Source organism: Lampetra fluviatilis, chromosome 66 (genome assembly GCF_964198595.1).
Source record: "Lampetra fluviatilis chromosome 66, kcLamFluv1.1, whole genome shotgun sequence".
Taxonomy (NCBI): Eukaryota; Metazoa; Chordata; class Hyperoartia; order Petromyzontiformes; family Petromyzontidae; genus Lampetra; species Lampetra fluviatilis.
In genome coordinates this window covers 2,395,842-2,401,897 of record NC_136340.1, presented here as the reverse complement: position 1 = coordinate 2,401,897, position 6,056 = coordinate 2,395,842, and positions in this window count along the sequence as shown.

Sequence of the window (6,056 nt, the reverse complement as noted above, 5' to 3'; positions counted from 1 at the left end):
AGGGGGAGAGGGGGTAGAGGGGAGGGAGAAGGGGGGGGGAGTTGAGAGGGTGGAGATGGGAGAGCGAGGACGCAGAGGGGGGAGAGGGGAGAAAATAAAGAGAGAGGGGGGGGGAGGGGTGAGAGAGGAGAGAGGAGAGAGGGGGGGTTGAGAGGGTGGAGAGAGGGGAGTGAGAGGGGTGGGGAGAGAACTGAAGTGAGAGACTTGAGAATTGAGTGTAGAAGACTGGAGGGGGTGAGATGGAGAGAGTGGAGAGAGAGTGTTACAGCTGTAGGAGCTATGGAGCGAGAGTGGAGAGAGGTGAGGAATGTGAAGGGTGGAGGAGTTGCAGAGGGGCTCTCGAGGTAGGAGGAGAGTGAAGTGGGAGAGACGGGGGAGGTGGGGAGCGAGAGAGAGAGAGTGGCTGCCAGTGGAGAGAGGGAGGTGAGTAGTTTAAAAAAAATAGTGAGCGAGCGAGCGAGAGAGCGAGCGAGAGGTGGGGGTTTACATGAAGCAAAGTTATTATAAAAAAAAAATACGAAATGATGAACGAAGCAAAGTGCCGACTACACCGAGCATCTTCTCGATTCCTCTGATCGTGAGAAAAAAAAGAGAGAGGGGGGTAGATTTGTAAGCAACTTGTATTGCCGCCAGCAGCAGCAGCAGCACTGGAGGCGATTCCGATACGAAAAACACAAAGTCACCAGCAACACAAATCAAGTTCACGTATTAGGTACATAGCCCTGTGAGCCATTCGGCTCTTGAATCGGGTGCAACCGCAACAAACAAAAAACAAAAACATGAACAAAACATCTTAAAGTGACTCTGTGTGACTGAGTGCAAACAGAAAATCCAAGAAAAGACAGCAAAATATTGCAGAAAAAATCACCGTACACCAACGCTGTGTGCAAAACTCCCAGTGGGATGCAAGTCAAACAACAACAACAACCACAAGACAACTTAGATTAAGGCCATCAGTCTAAATAAACAATCGCTATAAATCCACACGCTGTGGCGCTTAATGCACCGCGCACAACACGAGAGAAAAGCCACGTGGTGGTGGTTGTTGTGGTGGTTGTGGTGGTTGTGGTGGTGGTGGAGGTGGTGGTGGTGGTTGGCAGTGGTGGTGGAGGTGGTGGAAGTGGTGGAGGTGGTGGTGGTGGTTGGCAGTTGTGGTGGTGGTGGTTGGCAGTTGTGGTGGTGGAAGTGGTGGAGGTGGTGGTGGTGGTTGGCAGTGGTGGTGGAGGTGGTGGAGGTGGTGGTGGAGGTGGTGGAGGTGGTGGTGGAGGTGATAGTTGTGGAGGTGGTGGTGGTGGTTGTGGTGGTGGTGGTTGTGGTGGTTGTGGTGGTGGTGGTGGTGGTGGAAGTGGTGGAGGTGGTGGTGGTGGTTGGCAGTGGTGGTGGAGGTGGTGGAAGTGGTGGAGGTGGTGGTGGTGGTTGGCAGTGGTGGTGGAGGTGGTGGTGGAGGTGGTGGAGGTGGTGGTGGAGGTGATAGTTGTGGAGGTGGTGGTGGTTGTGGTGGTGGTGGTTGTGGTGGTTGTGGTGGTGGTGGTGGTCATCGCGCATGCCACAGTGACGAGCGAGCGCTTCAGAAGGTGAACACCACGAGGGTGACGTCCACGCTGCTACAGAGAGGGGGGCTTGTCCGGCTCCTCAGCGTTTGAAGAAGACGCTCCTCACATCACCGACATGTGTGTGGCACATCACCAACATGCGTGTGGTACATCACCAACATGCGTGTGGTACATGGCGTGCTCCAGCCAGAGCCACGCCTTGAGCTCACCCACTCACTCACCCACTCACTCACTCACCCACTCACTCACTCACTCACCCACTCACTCACCCACTCACTCACTCACTCACCCACTCACTCACTCACTCACCCAGCCACTCACTCACCCACCCACTCACTCACCCACTCACTCACCCACTCACTCACTCTCCCACCCACCCACTCACCCACTCACCCACTCACTCACCCACTCACCCAGCCACTCACTCATCCACTCACTCAGCCACTCACCCACCCACATTGGAGTCTATGGGAGACTTTAACATTGGAGTCTATGGGAGACTATAACATTAGAGTCTATGGGAGACTTTAACATTGGAGTCTATGGGAGACTTTAACATTGGAGTCGATGGATAGAGACTTTAACATTGGAGTCTATGGGACACTTTAACATTGGAGTCTATGGGTAGAGACTGTAACATTGGAGTCTATGGGAGACTTTAACATTGGAGTCTATGGGAGACTTTAACATTGAAGTCTATGGGAGACTTTAACATTGGAGTCTATGGGAGACTTTAACATTGAAGTCTATGGGAGACTTTAACATTGGAGTCTATGAGAGACTTTAACATTGAAGTCTATGGGAGACTTTAACATTGAAGTCTATGGGAGACTTTAACATTGGAGTCTATGGGAGACTTTAACATTGGAGTCTATGAGAGACTTTCACATTGGAGTCTATGGGAGACTTTAACATTGGAGTCTATGGGTAGAGACTTTAACATTGGAGTCTATGGGAGACTTTAACATTGGAGTCTATGGGAGACTTTAACATTGGAGTCTATGGGACACTTTAATATTGGAGTCTATGGGAGACTTTAACATTGGAGTCTATGGGTAGAGACTTTAACATTGAAGTATATGGGAGACTTTAACATTGGAGTCTATGGGAGACTTTAACATTGGAGTCTATGGGTAGAGACTTTAACATTGAAGTATATGGGAGACTTTAACATTGGAGTCTATGGGTAGAGACTTTAACATTGGAGTCTATGGGTAGAGACTTCAACATTGAAGTATATGGGAGACTTTAACATTGGAGTCTATGGGTAGAGACTTTAACATTGGAGTCTATGGGTAGAGACTTCAACATTGAAGTCTATGGGAGACTTTCACATTGGAGTCTATTGGAGACTTTACCATTGGAGTCTATGGGTAGACACTTTAACATTGGAGTCTATGGGAGACTTTAAGTTTGGAGTCTGTGGCAGACACTTTAACATTGAAGTCTATGGGAGACTTTAACATTGAAGTCTATGGGAAACTTCAACAAACCTGTCAACCCCTTATCAGTACCGTACCTTATCACAGACCAATTCAGACCCTATTGGTCACCCCGTACCCCCTTATCAACCTCAACTTCCATCCCTCAAAGTCCCATTGCAATGGAGAAACACAAACAAATAGACACATTTTTTATGCCCCTATTGAAATTTCTGCATTGACCTGAAAACTCAAATCTCCCCGTCCATGAACCCGGGCTTTCAATGGGTCGACATTGTATTTAAAGAAGCAAATTTATAGAAATTATATTACATAGCTCACTCAGTCACTGTCGTAGACTGGTTGACATAGTCTACGAAAGATTAATTTTTCTTGATTTCACTGTCGCAAACTGGTCAATCACGTAATCAAAATCTGTTTTTTTTCCAAAGTTTCTCTTTCAACGCTAAGAAGAGCAACGCCGCTGAGACGATCTCGTCCCATTTTTAAGTTTTAGGTTGAGGTGTAGATTTGTGCAGTAGTTTCAGGCTCACCGCAATAAGTTATAATGTAACATATTCTTAGGGTTTTTTTCGGTAAAGTCACGTAGGTAAAACCATTAAAAAGTAAAATAAAATAATTTTTACTTGATACAGCTGTCGTGGCTGTGACGGTACCACCTGAAGACGGAAGCTTGTGTTGCCTCCGAAACGTCGTGATTTTTATTTTTTATTTTATTTTACTTTTTTATGTTTTTACCCACGTGACTTTACCGAAAAAACCTAAGGATATGAATCATTGCAGTCACGAAAGCTTCAAATCTAGAATTATAATGTAACGTTGTAAGCCTCATTTTGGCGCCCCTTTACCTTGGCACCCGGGGACATACGTGTAATAAAGCTCGTTGAGACGACTTCTGGAATCCGTCTTCTATTCAACTTATGTTACAGTACTTCACGCTGCTGATAGGCAGCGTGAGAGAGACAGATAGACAGAGAGGGACAGATAGACACAGGGAGACACACTGCCACGTGGCAACTCGGAGCCCCGCTCCCGCGTGGCCCCCTTCCTCCGTTCGTTCCCGTTCTGACCACGTGTCGTTCCTCTCCCCCCCTATTTAATACCCGGGTCACGTGGTACGTTTCAACCAATCCTCGTTAGCCTGCATCGAATCTTCCAGGCTCCCTCGTCAGCTCCGGGGACCACGCCCCTGACTCGTCTCCCCATTGGCTGAGGCCAAAGCCAGCAGAACCAATCCTTACAGCTGTCACCTTTCCATCACGTCAGGGCCACGCCCCCAGGCTTCCCCCCATTGGCTGTAAACCAGGACCGGCAGAGCCAATCACCATGACGAGTTGTGATACGTCAGTGAGCCGGATATATCCTCATATTACATATGTACCCCCCTGCCCCCCCCCCCCTAGCTGTGCCTCTGCGGCAACGAAGGGCACCGCAGAAAACGAAACGCGCGTGCATGCGGAGGGCGCGCAAGAGGGCCCATCTCACTCACCCACCCACTCACCCACTCACTCACTCACCCACTCACTCACCCACTCACTCATTCACCCACTCACTCAATCACCCACTCAATCACCCACTCACTCACCCACTCACTCACTCACCCACTCACTCACTCACTCACTCACCCACCCACTCACTCAATCACCCACTCACTCACCCACTCACTCACTCACCCACTCAATCACTCACCCACTCACCCATTCACTCACCCACTCACCCACTCAATCACCCACTCACTCACCCACTCACTCACCCACTCACCCACTCACTCACTCACCCACCCACCCACCCACCCACTCACTCGATCACTCACCCACTCACCCATTCACTCACCCACTCACCCACTCACTCACCCACTCACTCACCCACCCACTCACCCACCCACTCACCCACTCACCCACCCACTCACCCACTCACTCACTCACCCACCCACCCACCCACTCACTCACCCACTCACTCACTCACTCAATCACCCACTCACTCACCCACTCACTCACCCAACCACTCACCCACTCACTCATTCAATCACCCACTCACTCACCCACTCACTCACCCATTCACTCACTCACCCACTAACTCACTCACTCACCCACCCACCCACTCACTCACTCACCCACTCACTCACCCACTCACTCACTCAATCACCCACTCACTCACTCAATCACCCATCCACTCACTCACTCACCCACTCACTCACTCACTCACCCACTCACTCACTCACCCACTCACTCATTCACTCAATCACCCACTCACTCACCCATTCACTCACCCACCCACTCACTCATCCACTCACCCACTCACTCACTCACTCACCCACTCACTCACTCAATCACCCACTCACTCACCCACTCACTCACTCACCCACTCACTCACTCAATCACTCACCCACTCACCCATTCACTCACCCACTCACCCACTCAATCACCCACTCACTCACCCACTCACTCACTCACTCACTCACCCACCCACCCACTCACTCAATCACTCACCCACTCACCCATTCACTCACCCACTCACCCACTCACTCACCCACTCACTCACCCACCCACTCACTCACTCACCCACTCAGTCACCCACTCACCCACTCACCCACTCACTCACTCACTCACTCACTCACTCACCCACCCACCCACTCACTCACCCACTCACTCACTCAATCACCCACTCACTCACCCACTCACTCACCCAACCACTCACCCACTCACTCATTCAATCACCCACTCACTCACCCACTCACTCACCCATTCACTCACTCACCCACTAACTCACTCACTCACCCACCCACCCACTCACTCACCCACTCACTCACTCACTCAATCACCCACTCACTCACCCACTCACTCACCCAACCACTCACCCACTCACTCATTCAATCACCCACTCACTCACCCACTCACTCACCCATTCACTCACTCACCCACTAACTCACTCACTCACCCACCCACCCACTCACTCACCCACTCACTCACCCACTCACTCACTCAATCACCCACTCACTCACTCACTCAATCACCCATCCACTCACTCACTCACCCACTCACTCACTCACTCACCCACTCAC